Here is a 16136-nt window from a genome sequence, read left to right as displayed (position 1 = left end):
GAGCTTTAGTCCGGCAAGCAGGGCTTCATATTCTGCTTGGTTGTTACTTGTTGTAAAGGTAAATTGTACTGATTGTTCGGCTATGATCTTGTCTCCTTCTTTTAATATTACCCCTGCTCCACTTCCTTCTCGGTTTGATGCACCATCCACATGTAATTTCCAGCATTGTTTGATATGTTGTTCCTGGGTTTTCATTTCCGAGATAAAGTCAGCCAGCACTTGTGACTTTAGAGCCTTTCTTGGTTGGTATTTTATATCAAACTCGGTAAGTTTGACGGACCATTTAGTCAGGCATCCTGCAATCTCGGGCTTTGTTAATATTTGCCTCAACGGTTGATCCGTTCTTACCACTATTGTGTGACTTTGGAAGTAATGATGTAGCCTTCTTGCTGTGGTGACTAGTGCTAATGGTAGTTGCTCTATCCTCGGGTACTATGTCTCTGTTGGCTGTAGCACTTTGCTGGCCAAGTATACCGGGCTCTGCGTCTTTCCTGTTTCAGCAACCAAAACAGAACTTGTAGCATAGTTAGAAATTGAAAGGTATAAATATAATGGTTTATCGGCTTCTGGTTTCTTGAGAATTGGTGGTGATGACAAGATTATTTTGAGCTTGGTAAAGGATTGTTCGCAATCTTCTGTGCATTTGAACTTTTTGTTCTTAGAGATGGTTTGAAAGAAATGATATGATCGGTTTGCTATTGTTGGCAGGAAGCATGATAGCGCGGCCACCCTTCCAGCGAGCTATTGTACTTCTTTTATTATTTTTGGGTTTGCCATATTGAGGATACCTTCACATTTTTCCGGGTTTGATTAAATGTTGATTTAATTTTTCCGGGTTTGTACTTCTGGATTATGCCTCATGTTATATGCTCGGATTTGCTTAAAAATTTCCTGTATGTCGTCGCAGTGTGAGCCTTGTAATGAGGTCTTTGCCACCATGTCGTCTACATAGATCTCCATGTTCCGATCTATTTGTTGGTGGAAGCCTTTGTCCATTAATCTTTGATGTGTTGAACTTGCATTCTTTAGGCCAAATGGTAGTACCTTATAACAAAAAATTTCATGTTCTGTTATGAAAGCTGTTTTGCTTTGGTCCTCTGGATGCATAAGGATCTGGTTGTAGCCAGAGTATGCATCCATGAAGCTTAAGCTTTTATACCCCGAAGCATTGTCTACCAGTTTATCAATACAAGGCAATGGATAAGCATCATTTGGACATGCCTTATTAAGATTTGTAAAGTCGATGCACATGCGCCATTTACCTGAGTTCTTTCTTATCATTAACACATTTAAGAGCCATGTGGTGAAGCAGATCTCTTTGAAGAAGTTGGCATTGAGGAGCTTCTTAGTCTTTTCAAGAGCTGCTTTCACCTTTTCTGCCCCGAGGTTCCTTTTCTTTTGGGCAACAGGTCAAATTGTTTTGTCAATAGAAAGTTTATGGCAGATGACACTTGGGTCTATTCCCGGCATGTACGCTGGTGTCCAGGCGAATAGGTCGGCGTTGTCCTGTAGCACCTTTATCAGCTTTGATCGTTCCTCTCCTTCGAGAGCTCGTCCGATATATGTGAATTGGTCTGCCTTTGTGGTCAGGGGAACTTTCTGGAGGTCATCTAATGGTTGAGGTCTTTCCTGGAAATCTTTCCTGGGGTCGAGTTTGGTTAGAGATAGCACCTCAGATGTGCTATGGATTGCTTTCACTTCTTACCGAGGCTTTTGTGTTGTGTTGGCCTTTTTCATGCTTGCATTGTAAAATTGCCGAGCTTGTTGGCGATCTGAGTGTACTATTGCTATCTTGTCCTCCTGGACCTGAAACTTGACACACAAATGTAAAGTAGACACTACTACTCTAAAGTTGTTCTGGGCAGGTCTTCCGAGGATAATATTATAAGGACTGGGGCAGCCGACTATGACATATTGAACATCAATAATTTTTAATAATGGGGTGTTCCCATTGTTGTCTTTAACCATATATGTCCTTTTATTGAGACCCTCTCTCCAGAGAACCCAACTAGTTCTCCAGATGAAGTTTGCATAGCTTTTTTAGATAGTTTCTTTTTTTGAAAAGTTGAATAAAATAGTACATAAGCACTACTACCTGGGTCTAAAAGGACCTTTCTTACCAGCAATTCTCCTATTTGGATGGAAATTACTACTGGATCGTCGAGGTTTGGGCCTGGTGAAGCTAGGTCAGATTGATTGAAGGTTATCTCTGGTTCTACTGTATCCTATTTTGTCGGAGGTATTGTTCCTTCAATTGCTAGCATTTCTCGGTAGCTTCGTTTTCGGGCCGAGCTTGATTCGCCTCCTCCTGCATATCCTCCTGATATCCAGTTTATTATTCCTCTTGGTGGATTTGGGACTGTCCATTTCCCTTTTTCCTTTTTTGTTGGACACTCGTCTTGATCTTGTTTGATTTTTCTGTTTCTTCGCCCTTCAACATACTTGTCCAGAAGTCCCTGTCGAGCTAATCTTTCTAGCAAGTCCTTGGATATTACACATTCATCCGTTGTGTATCCATACTTTTGGTGGAACGCACAGTGCTTGCTCCTGTCTACAAATCGCTGGTCTTGATAACTTCCTGATCGGGTAGGAGGTTTTACTATCTTGGTGTTGAGAATCTCATTGATTATGTTCTCCCTCTTTGTATTGAATCTAGTGTAGGTATTGAATTTTGGCGTGAGCTTGAAAGGTTTCTTTGGTTCCTTGTTGCCTGATGATTTGAAAGTCTTCTCCTCTTCTCTCCTGGTTGTTTGTTTGTCTATTTTCTGAACTTCACGAGGTTTTTCGATCTCCATTTAACCTGCAGCCCTTTCTCAGAATTCTTCTAGAGACTTTGGTTTGGTTACTGCGATCATTTCTCAGAACTTGCCTGGTCTGAGGCTGGTTTTAAGGGTGTGTAGGTGGACTGCGGGGTCTAAGTTTGGAATATCCATAGTTGCTTCAGCGAACCAAGTCATGTAGTCTTTTAGGCTTTCATGTTGTCCTTGTCTAATTGTGCCGAGGTAATCTGATCCGTGTACATGTATTCTTGATGCGGCAAAGTAATCAATGAAAGATCTCGCTAGCTCTTCAAAAGAAGAAATTGAACCTGCAGACAACTTAGAAAACCAGAGTAACGCAGCATCATCAAGATAAGTGGGAAAAGCTTGGCAAAGTATAGGCTCATTGTTAGATCCGTAAAAAACATCATGGATTAGAATTTCTTAATGTAAGCGCGAGAATCACCAAACCCCTTGTATGGTTCCAGGGAAGCAGGCAGCACAAAGTTCTTTGGTATTTGAAAATTGGTGATCTCTTCTGAGAAGGGGTTGTCCAACGTCAGCTTCTCCTTGGGCGGGGTGATGCTTAGGGGGTTCGTATTTCCTTGAGTTGGATTTTTGGAGTTTCTTTCTTCGTTTTTCCCCAGCTTTGTTGGCGGATGATAGCTCGGCTATTTTCCGAACTTCCACCTAAAGTTTGGCAATTTGAGCCAGGAGTTCTGCTTGTGTGGGTTGCTGGACCCCGTTATCGGCCATCTTCGGGATTAACGATCCTGAAAAAGAAAGGTGTAAAAGCAAAAAATCTTAAAACAGAGAGTTAAACTCAATGGGGTCTTTAAACTTCGGGCCCCATGGTGGGCGTGCCAAATGTTCTGTGCGTATGATGCCGAGGTATGGTAACTCCTTCTACTAATGACTGTGTTCGGGCGGAAGAGTTGTACGTCAGCCTGGTTGGAACATCACGGCGGGAGCACCTACAAAAAGCACTTTGACGCTCAAGTTAGGATATGACTTAAGAGAAGTAATGATAATAAGATCAGAATGAGTTGTATGACTTGTTTTACTCCGGAGTTACTTGTTTGTTTATATAGACGTTTTAGGTTGTTTATTTGGAGTTTGTTTCGGGATTCTCCGTTGATGATTATCAGTGTCTTAGAGAAGGGGGGTTGAATCTTAGCCCCTTTTTGCTTAGTAACACTTGCTGCCTTTTAGAGCTATTTGAGGAGATATTTCTTGTTTTTGTCTCGTGCCTAGTCAGGAGACTTTTTCTTTTTGTCTCGTAACCAGCCAAGAGATATTTTTCAATTTTGTCTCCTTCGAATAGAAACTGATATGGAGTAGAAGAGAGAAAGAGAATCACACCAAGAAGTATCCTGGTTCAGCTGCTAAGTGCAATGCAGCCTACATCCAGTCTCCATTACGACAATGATGGAATTTCACTATAATCATCTTGATTACAAATACCAATTCTCCCTAGGAACTATCCTTCCTTTCTGGGACAAGTCCAGAATCTAACCTTAATTCTGAACTTGACTTGGTCACCTACTAAGCTTTCAACTGCTAAGTGCTAACCCAACTTGCAAGGGAATTTTCTCATAATCATGAAATACAACACAGATACACAAAGGACCTCTAAGGACATCTATGACTTTTTCTTTTAATTTTGTATATTCTGCCTTTTTCCGCTCTATGGCTTTTTCATACAAATTTCACTGTTTGCCTTTTTCCATGAGACTCAAGACAGACAGAACTAAACAGAAAAATACAACATGAAACATATTGAAGGAGAAGAACTTCTGTTAGCTTGGGTAGCTATGAGAACTCTGTGCTTTCACTCTTTTCTCCTTGCTTCAAGCCTTGGCTGTTCACCCTTATTATAGAAGGGGAAGCATCCAAGGTTGAAACGGTTGAACTGAGCCAACTTTTTCTTCTTCAACAAAATCCAGCATGCAATTACCTCTTCCTCATCCCTTCTCACCAAGCTTCATCAATCCGGGCCTTCCATCTTGACTTGCTCTCTAAGAAGGATTCTTGACCCTTGATGAGTCCTTGATGCTTGACAGCTCCATTTGCTCTATCTTCCGCTTCTTCCTCCACGTAGCTACAGTAGCTACCTTCTGTGGTGGTTGATCAGAGAGTAAAGACGAGCCATACCCAAGTGATCTGCTTCTCTGACCGAAACAGATCTTCCACCATTTTTAGGCATGATGAGCTTGAGACTTCTTCATCACATCTTACCATTTGTGAAAAAAAATCTCAGCCACACCATATTGTAGATCTTCTTTTTACTAAGGACATAATCACCTTAGCCCTTTTCTTGCTTTTAGCTTCACTGCTACAGTGTCTCATCTCTGATAACTTGCTTCTTCTTCTTCTCTGTGACATGACCGAAACAGATGAGAGAAGAGAGAGAATGCTTTCAAAGAAAATAAAGAAGAAAATTAAAATCAATTACACTCAATTAAAACCCACTTCCATCTTTCATGCTTTGTAATGTGTGGAAATTAAATGCCATCAAATCAATTACATTTTCTCTCTCATGTTACCAATGTCTGCATTAACTTCATTTAATCAAATTTTGAATTCCATCAAATGAAGGGTGTGGTAGCCGTGGAAGTATGCAGCCTTTGCTTCTCCTCTTTTTCAATTTTGGACCAAGTTTCGTTGGTCTTGCACCAAAGAAACAATTGGGCTTGCTTCTCAATTTTTTTGGCCCAGCTATCATAACAATAATTCAGCCAATTATATTTAAACATTTTGTACAAGGCTGAAAATTATCTTCATATTGGGCTTGTCATTTTCGATCCAAAACAAAATCTGCACAACAAAATTATTAATCAACAAATATGAATTAAAATTTAACTTAATAATTTTGTAATTAATTATTTTTAATAATGTTTGATCATCATCAAATTAATTTTATTTATAATTAATAAAATATAAAAAATATTTTTATTTATGATTAATAAACTTTTTTTTGTAAAGGATAAAATTATAAAAAAACAAAATTTAATTCATATAAAAGTTCTTTTAAATTAAAGAATTAAATTCTATTTTATTAATATATTATAGTCATTTTAAATAATGAAATTGTGTTTTAAATAAAAATGAAAATTTTTAAAGAAAATATAACTTTTTTCTCATATTAAATAGTTTTTAAACAAGCTAAAAAAACAAGTTGATTCATGTTAAAATAAAAATCAACTTAGGTTAATCTAGTGACTAGCTTATTAATTTGTTTAATTAAATATTAAAGATTCGAATTTTATTTTGTGTATATAATAACCTAATGATAAGGACAAACTCTTAAAGAGAGCTCCATTCTATAACAAATTAGTCTTTAGTCGGTCGAATTAAAAAAATATAGTAAAAATCCAAAAAAAATCCAACAGAAACTCCCAAAGCTGGAGGAGGGCTTGATATAAATATATTACAGTTAATTATATATCAACACGAAGTATAATGCCTACCACAAGTGATAATTGTTGAAATTGTTATGTCGTGTGTGCAGCAGAATTCATTGTTAATGTCGACTAAATTTCCATTTTAATTTTTGACATTTATGCGATTAGTTATTTTAGTCTTTAAAATCTAAAATTATTTATACTCGTTCTTCATATTTAAGTTTGGGCACCAATGTAATCTTTCGACTATTTTGGACGATGATAAGACAAATAAAGTGCTAAGATGAGTTGTATTTGTATTCAATTTAGTCTCCCATTGTTAAAACTTTGTCATTATAACTCAGATAAATAATAAGATAATTAGGGTATCAAGAATTAAATTGGATATAAATACAACCCTTGCCACATCAACTAGTCGTCACAGCGTCTAAAGTGACAGAAAGGATGTCATCTCAGCACTCCATTTGTCTAATCATCACCGGAAAGAGTCGAGAAATCATATTGGTGCCAAAACTTGAATATGAAAGACGAGTATAAGTAATTTTGAATTTCGGAGACTAAAATGAATAATCGCGTAAATCTCAGAGACCAAAACGGAGATTTAGTCGTCAATATTAGACAAAACTAGAGATTAGTAGTTAACTCCCGACAAAATATCTTCCATAATTGACGCTATATTCCATGGTGGCTTACTGAAAAAGTTTAGTCCTTTTTTTTTTTTTTGGTTCATAACACACTCTCAACCATTCACACACCCAATATATAGCTCTTTAATCACTCCACTTGGGGTTGAAACCTGGTGTGACATTTTTAGAGACAAACAACTTTATCATTAAAACATGGCCACAACCACAGTTTAGTCCTTAAATAACTATATATGATCAATCTAAAATATCATCCAAAACGAGAAATATATTGGCTTAAATTTTGAGCTCAAATTGAAATTAGATTCTGTTGTCCCAAAAAAAAAAAAAAAAACCGTGTGAGGACTTCCATGTTTTAATGTAATTGATTGCATTGACTAGGAAAATTTCTCCATGTGTAGGTTGAATTCCATGTTCTTTGTTATGTTTACGTTGAATGGTTTTGTTATCTTCTGATTTTTTTAATAGATTTTAATATGTCTATATTTATGGTAATTATTGTGGTTATGCAATATTATTAAAATTAATTTTTTTATATTTTAATAATATTTTTTAAAAATTATTGGTAAATAATAAAAAGATATTATTTTAATGTTGGTAATATTTTTTTAATATTATAATTGCTGTAATCACCGCCGTAGCATAAACATATTAAAATACTAGATAATTGAATTTCCATTGCTAACAATAGACTAACCATTGGGATGCGATCGATTGAGAAATGGAGCAGGTTTAATTGAGGAACGATGCCAAAAAAAAAAAAAAAATACAAGTGTCAAGTGGAACAAAGCTGCTAGATGGATTATTCGGGGAACACACGAATTTGTCAATTGATTTAGTTTCACCGTGATTTCGATTCACCTTTAAGTTGTGCTGTATCCATTGATTCCATTCAAGCAAAATATTGAGAAATTTAACAAAAGCATTTTACTTTTACTTTCTTTTTTTGTCAACAACTTTTGTAACAGAAAATACAGATTTCTTGATATTATAGTGTAGTGAAATTACTTAATCTAAAAGTTGAAACTAATAAAGAGATGCATATGAATAGTTAAATTTTTAATAAGTTTTTTAAATTATCTTGTACTCATTTTGTTTTTTAGAATTACAAGAACTAAATTTTAGATTTTATAATCATAACAATTTTAATACTCTTTCATAAAACCATTTAACCAAAAGATGAAGTTGAAAGGAGACACATGGATGGAAGACCAGTATAGAAGTACTTTTGACTCATGCTAAAAACATGATTAAAAATCAAACATCGAAGAGATCAAAAGGATTAAGAGATGAAAAGAAAATCGCACTTTGATTCATTCTGGCAAGTAATGATACTAAGGGATGGCTATTTAATTTTTCTCTTTACAATATTACTCATTATTAATAATAATATTCGTGGCTTGCTATGATGATTTTCAAGATGAATTGCATATTGTTGGTGGCACCGGCACCTTTAATATTAATGCACACTAATAATATAGTATACAGCAGTAGTAACAAAGTAGCCATTACAATTACAGAGGTGTTTGTGTTGACAGATGCTAACTGCTAAGTTTTATGTCGGTCCTTATGGCTTATTACACATGCATTGCATTACAATATTATTCAGCATAGAGTTTTTTGTTGTCTTTACGTACATATGATTAAATTTGTTTATATTATTAGCGTATAATAAAATATCAAATTGAAGATGGGAAGAAATTAAAGTTGTTGAACAAAAAGAGAGAGTCAAAGCAGGATGACTCGCCCTTTGAATAATATTTGTCTTAACAAATTCACTGTTGGGAAAAGGAAGGCATTTGATGTGAGGCATCTTAATAATTAATAGTAAGTATATTTACTCATTAAGTTATAACTGATATATATATATTAGGCTCTGCCTAACAAGGACAAAGTCAAAGTCAAAGTCAGCCGCCGGAGGCCAAAGCCAAGTAGTCAGCGCATTACTAACAGCATACGTGCGGTATGGGTTTGATTTGGAACTTCAATTTCTCTGATTTCTGATTGGGTACTGTATATGTTCATTCAATTCTAAATATTTTAGGAGGTGTTTTCATTTTGTTATTTTAGAGGAGAAAAGTTGAAGAGCTTATTATATATAAGGTGTAAAATGGAATAATTTTTGTAGTGCATATATATAGAGAAAGTGAGATCAGATTTGCATGAGCGTTAGAGTATGTATTAAAGCAAATAATTAATATTGAGTAATGCTAGGGAACCAAAAGTATATCAGCCAAAACCTAGTTAAATGTGTTTGTGTTGGGACTTAAAAGCACAATGCACATTCAGCATCATCCAAAAATATTCAGGAAAAATTATATTTATCCTCACCAAAAATCCTATTTCCTTTTTACCGTTTTACCACACAGAATTTAAAAATTATCTACACCTGCGCCACGCCTCCGGAACCATCGCGCAACCCTCTTCTCTCTCTTTTTCGGACACCGCGACGCCGCTCTCAGCGGCTCTGGCCATCGAGACTCCACTGAAGCTACCTAAGCGCAACCCTCTTCCCTCACTTCTTCAGCCGCTTCGACGTCGCACCTAGCCTCCCCGACCATTGCGCCTCCAAAATCGGAACAAGAGCAACGCTGCTCTGTTGTTGCATGTGGGTTTTTTCCGGCGCTGTCGAAGCTTCCTGGTGCAGCTGCGCTGTCCGTCGGTGGACCTCCACTTCTCCAGCCTTGAATTTTCATGTTCGTCTTGCTAATTGGTAAGTATGGTAGATGTTCCCTTTGACTTCTTATGCATGTTTTGAAAAGAAAATTGGACAGTGTTTTGTTGTAGTGGTTTGTTTGAGTTCTAATTCGATGGATGTTCTTTTTTAGTTGTACAGATCAGGTAACACAATTTTGGAATATCACTGGTCCTTGACAAATATAGCAGCTGCATGTGTTTTCTGTTTTTGGAGTGTTGCAAAATCTTGAATACAAGTAAGTATGTTTATTGATTGCTAATTAAATTTGGGTGGATTCTAATTAAACTCTCAAAAAGGGAAGATAGGAAAATAAAAAAGTAAAGCAGCAAGGGTCATGGTATGATGAAGTAATGGATTACTAGTGTTGAAATAAAAATTGTCCATATATCCTCCTATAACATGTCATTTCTGAAGTGGCACAGTGCACAGCATTCCCAAAACAATAATGAAAGTATAGCATTACTTCAATTAGAAATAGAATGTTGTTGATGTTTTGCTCGGATGTTGTTTTTTGATAGAGATTGGATGTTTCTTTTATCAGGGTTGGATATTGTAATTGTAGTTATTAGAGGCTAGATGTTTCTGTTCTGCTCTATGGTTTAGATACTAGGAAAGGTGTTCATATGAGATGTTCTTTGATATTGCTAAATTACAAGACATTTTTGTTGAATAATTTTGGATATTTGAGTGTATAATTTGTTAATATTTATTAGAGTGTATAATGTTAGATATTTGAGTGAATGATTTGTTAATAAAAAAATACCCTGCTTCTGCTTCTGTTGAAAAAAGAGAAAAAGGGGACGAATTAACATTAATTTGGTATTTTTGACTTCTTAAAACCTATCTATGCAGTGTAATTTTCTGGTTCTCATTCTTTTACGGGGTCACAAATTGACTTGAGTTTTCTTTGGGAGAAAAATAAAAAGCAGCTCCCAACTGGTTCATTATGTATATGCCATCCATCTCTACGTGTCAACAGGAATAAGAAACTACAATGCAACTTTCTTGACGCAACTGTAACATTGATTTAAAAGGTTAGCATGCTGAAAATATAGTTTGAAATTAAATGTGGGGTTGGTTGTTGAAACAGAATAAAATGATTTTAAATTTGATTTTACATTAGAAATAATTAATGAAATGAGATCAATTTTATTATAAATAAAGTATTTTTTCTTTAATTCAGATTTTGACAAGTTCTTGGTTTTTTTATTATATTTTCTTCTAATTTGTCATAAGATGGTGATGTTATATTGCATCATGTTTCGATTATCAAAGGGATGAAAAAAGAGTTTCTTTCTCTCCATCTCTATATGTTTATGAAAATCATTTATTTTTTGAAATGACTGTAATTTGACTGTAATTTTCTAGCTTAATATGGTATTTTTTGGCTTAAACTAGTTTCGTGTGAACCTGATAAATCTTGTTTTGCTGCAGGTTTATCATTTCATGTTGCTGATTTTCTCAAGTTGGTGGTGACAATCAATCGTAAACCTCTGAGTGGATGGTTCTGGATATGTTTTGTGTTTTATCATGTTTAAGGCATTTGAACTTGTTAGTACTTCGTTGATGAGTAAGTGGCTCATGTTTTGTTAGATACTCGTCAGCAGGTTTCATATATTAGTTATTTCAGAATTCTCAAGCAATAATTTTCCAAGTTAGTGATAAGCCATTCATTGCATATTGATAATATTGAGTGAACTCTGATCTGTGTATATAATTCTTTTGGTCATGTCTATGCTTAAGTGGCACTTCTGTCCATTAACTAGCGTGGTGTTAACTAAAAGGAGGTGTTCTTTAATTTTTTTTATCATTGTTTTCTAGTGCTGGAATTGTGAAGTTGCTGGAAATTAAAGCATTGCACAGCCTCCGGTCGTGATCAGGCTATAGTAGGTAAGATTTTAAGTGGATGGTGTCTCTGGTAGGCACGCGGATGTTTCTTCTCATTGTAAAGTGGATGGTTTTGTATATGATTTCTTTGTTTCATGTGTTACGTATTAGCGACTGCATGCACTTCATTGAGATATCAATACGTTTTGTAAAATCCTATGATGATAAATCTAGAAATGATATTTGAACTTTAGAAAAGTGTACAATCATCACTCTACTTTTTTCCTTCTGTCATTATATGGTCTAATACCATTTGAGGATTCATAAAGCACTCACTAATAGAGTTATACTATATTGAAAGCATGTGTCGAATTGATGTATCCTATCCTAAGAAAGTAAACGAAGAGTAAAATTAAAGCATATTCTCATAAAAACCTTGCCAAGGCATAAATACTACCAAAAAGAGCACATGTTCTTTCTTAATCAATAATACAAAATTAACACAGTGAAAGGTCTAATTTCGCTTTGAAAAACATCTAATTAGCATGAACTAGAAACATCGACATAGCACATTCGAACTTTGTGTCCGTCGTCCAACTCATCCTTTCTAGTCATAACGACATCGGTAATTTCGTCGACCTTCAATTAAAGAAACTGGAAAAAACCATTGTCAAGTTAAGAACATTTCTTACTATATAATGAACGAGTCCAATAAAAACCATCTAAAAAAAATGCGAAACAAATCTGGGAGTCAAGCATACTTTAATGATGGCAATTCTAATGATTCAAACATGTTGGGTAAGTATTTAGTAACAATTTTTAAGCATACTTTGCTCAGTTCAATATATAACTGTGCCAGAATTTTTCAAATAAATATACTTTTTGAACTAAAAACATCTAATTAGCATGAATAACAATGCTTCAAATAACACATTGTTACAAAATTTCTAACAACCAAGAAGAAGCTTATGCAACATACCTTCCACCCTTCTTGCTCTTGAATGTCTAATTCACCCACACTGAATTGTTCATCGCCTTGTGTTGGATTGATCAATGTACTAATCGATCCTCCTTCAGGGGGTGAAAACGCCATGAAAAATGGCTCTCTTCTAGAAGTGTTGCAACGTAGCCTTGTCTTGATTGTTTAACTGGATGAGGTTGGCGCCGCTGATATAACCAATACCGAACTATGCACCGTAACCACTGCAATAGAATGAATAAACGAAAGCGTATACTTCACTTGGGAATGGAGCGACGCTTAGATGGTCCGACGAAGAAGGTCGGCGTCGTCAATAATATCTAGAGAGAACCATGCATTGTGCCACCAAAGGAAGGTATGCAAGTTTAAATCGGACTTGACCAAAGGAAAGAGGAAGTTTGAATTGGACTTGATTTTCTACTCCGTGATCTTAGGAGTAGTTTTTGAAACATATTAGTCAAGGGATAATTTTAATTAGCATGACAATTAATAACAATATTGAAAATTAAATAAAATTAAATTAATTAAAATTAATATGATTTTATTTATTTTTTGGTTAGTCACTTTTGGTTCTATATACTTTTTCATTAATATTTATTCATAAAACTATATTGTTTGAAAAATAATTGGTCTTATTATGATGTTAACTACTATTTTCTTGCGTCTGCTGTAATATGAACAAGACTAAGCAGCGAAGGTAGAATTTGATTCACAGAGAGGCGGTGAATGTAATCCCCAAGTGTCAGATCATTAGTGATTTGATTCATGGATAATTTATTTTAAAAAATGTGTCGACCAAATATTCATCTCCCGATCTCTAACAGTTAGCACAGTTCAGAGTTGAGACAACTAACAATAGGAGCAACTTATTTTTTTTTAATAAATCAAATAAAAAAGGAAAGGAGCAGGCAAACTTGAAATAGACTTTGTTACAATGGAATGGAGAAAGGACTTCATTAAAGACATATGTTCGTAAAAGTCGTGCGTCCATTGTTCATGCAATTGAATTTGGTCAAATTAAGATATCATTTGACATTTAGTGCGCAAATTAAAGTAGTAATTATTAAAACGGGCTTGTTGGTGATGGAAGTCCCCTTCGAGTGTGACAAGAAACCCGAGGCGGCTGGCTATTTCCAAAATTGGTCATGCTAGAAACTAATTTTTATTTTCTATAACATTAATTTTTACTATCTTTCAAATATTATTATTTCAAAATTAACACAGTATATCAAATAAATATTAACTTCATAAATTATACTAAGATCAAATTAATAAGTAAGATGTCAATGCTTATGAGATGACTCAAAATAAACTGTTTCTGTATAAATAAGTTGCAATAAGACAAATTAGAGGGATATTTTATTACATAAGAGAATAAAAAGAATACTGATAATCTTATCTTGTATTTTGACCAGAAAGAGAAAATGGTTTTGCATTATGTCATTTGTTACACATGCATGAATATACTATTCCGCCGACGGTATGTAGACAAAAACCACGGACGTCATACATCACATAATATGATATGATATATGCTTCTTCTAGCTAGTTGTCTATGTCCCACTCACTCATGCCGTTGGCTTTTATTGACAATCACATACATCATACATTACATACATACATGCACGTTTTCATTATTCATTTATTCTCTCAACTATTACTTAATTATATTTCTTTCTTCACACAACAATCTATAAATACTTAAATTCAGCACATACACTACTCCTAATTACATCTACTAGCCAGATCTTAACTATTATTTTAATCTTACACAGAAGGAATTAAGAACCATGGAAGCTTATTCCAACAACTCTTATTATTCTTCGTCCAATTCTATTCATCAAGTGATGAGGAAGGCGCAAACAAAGCCCAAGAAGGCTCCCGTGGCACCACCACCACCAACGCCCGTCAAAGTATATAACGTTCACCCCATGAACTTCCGAGATCTCGTTCAGGAGCTCACCGGTGCACCTGAGTTCAAGCCTCAGTCCCATCCCCATCCCCATCATCATCATCAAAATCGATTGTTGTCGTCATCATCAGCCATAGACATTAATGTTGCATCAGCACCCACTACTGCAAACTGGTATATGGGCGGTGGGGGCGATATGAAAAACTGGAATTCATAAGCTTGCTTAATTAATCTCTTACCAACATATATACATACATATATATCATATGTATCAACACTCTGTTTCTGATTGTCATTCAGATCTAACAGGGTATGTGTGTGTATATATACCAAAACCAAGAATTTATTTCCGGCCAGGCTCCTGTACCACTGGCACTTATATTATCATCATTGTTTCCCCTTTATATCAGCTGATTTTAATATGAAGTAATAAGAAATTAAATTTTTTTGAATATCTATTCTTTGGTTCTTTCTTTTTATAATGTTAGATTTGTACACTTTTGTATAAGATATAACCTGTACCTTGTACCTGACGAGGGTGAGGATCAAAAACCCGTTGACTTGTTGAGACCAGCCGATGGATCTTGCGAGCTCTTGGAACAGTGTAGAGTGGTACCTGACACTCCGATGCTCAAAGTCTCAAACCAAAAAGTTAGAAAAATAGCGATTAAATATTAGAGTCTGGAGTGAATTTAATCATACCTTGTAAGGGGTGGTCGGATTCCCTCTTATAGGATTGTTTATCTTATCATATTTGAAAGATGATAAGTGCTTTTGAATTTTAAAAGTAAGGTTAGGATTGTGGAGGATTTCTTGGAGTGAACAGGTCAACCTAGACCAATACGACATAATGAGAGCTAGAGAGAGCGCGCGAGAGAGGGTGAAAAACATTGGGAGAGATAGAACTAAGCACTTGAGTAGAGATTCTAGGGTTTGGAATCGAAAAGAGTACTATCGGTTGGAAAACGAGTCGTTATCTATTTTTGTAGAACATCTTTTTGCAGATATATTGAAGAAGGAGTTGTATCAATTATTCAACTGGACTGGACACATAAATGATATCTACTTATAACGAAAAAAATGGAAAAACATACATCTTTGCGTTCATCCGGTATACAACAAAGGGTGGAGTTATGAAGACTATTACGAAAATGAATAGAATGAGGTTACGAGGTAAGGTTGTTTCGATAGGAAAAACTCGGTATTGACGTACGAATGAAGTGACGTATATTAAAAGACACCATAAGGCAGCTGGCGTCCAGAATACGGTTAAGGTCCAACCTCAACATGAGAATAAGGTCCAACCTCAACTTGAGGGTAACCAAAGGGTTCCAAGGAGAATTGTGAAAGAGTTGAGGAAAGAAGTAAAAAAGGGAGACCCCATGGCAATAGGTGGACGAAGAAGATGAAAGTACCTGTGGCAAAAGAGAATCTGGTCGGGCTACAGAGTAGTCTAATAAGCGGTACGACCAAAGCTATTGACTATAAGTCCCTGAAGGCCATGATTAGCAAGAATTTACCGCGAGTCGTGGAAGTACGAGAACTAGGAGCATACAAAGCGCTCCTGACTTTTGATATTATATTAAGTGCTGAAGAAGCCTACACGTTTAAAACGAACAATATCTTGAAGTTTTTCATAGCGTATGGAGATGAGCTGAGGAGGAGCATAGTGAAACTCGAAGGATATGGCTGGAGTGCTTTGGTGTTCCTCTGCATACGTGGTCAGGGGAGACGTTCAAGCTGATAGGAAGTCAATGGGGAGAGGTTGTTGGGTGTGATGAAGCCACGAAATCATGCCTCTCCTTTAGTGTATGACAGGTACAGATTGACAATTGTATTATGGATAGTATCAACGAGTGGATTCACATCACAGTTGGTACTAGTGGATTTGACGTCCTAGTTAAAGAGGTTGG

At 35.6% G+C, this 16136-nt stretch overlaps 1 long non-coding RNA gene across 3 annotated transcripts; it reads left to right on the top strand.

Annotated features, from left to right (window-relative positions):
* The first annotated feature begins 8859 nt into the window (after positions 1-8859).
* LOC130979938 (uncharacterized) lies at positions 8860-11590 on the top strand. 3 transcript variants are annotated; one of them, XR_009086805.1, is made up of 5 exons: positions 8860-9520; positions 9636-9740; positions 10358-10539; positions 10940-11075; positions 11327-11590. It is a non-coding gene; the product is annotated as an uncharacterized LOC130979938 (long non-coding RNA). The 3 variants fall into 3 exon arrangements; XR_009086806.1 differs by having other exon boundaries at positions 9644-9740; positions 10940-11590; XR_009086804.1 differs by having other exon boundaries at positions 10940-11590.
* The last annotated feature ends 4546 nt before the right edge of the window (positions 11591-16136 follow it).

Source organism: Arachis stenosperma, chromosome 5 (assembly GCF_014773155.1).
Source record: "Arachis stenosperma cultivar V10309 chromosome 5, arast.V10309.gnm1.PFL2, whole genome shotgun sequence".
Classification (NCBI taxonomy): Eukaryota; Viridiplantae; Streptophyta; class Magnoliopsida; order Fabales; family Fabaceae; genus Arachis; species Arachis stenosperma.
The sequence above is the reverse complement of the archived record's forward strand: the minus strand, read 5'-3'. Positions and strand labels throughout refer to the sequence as shown.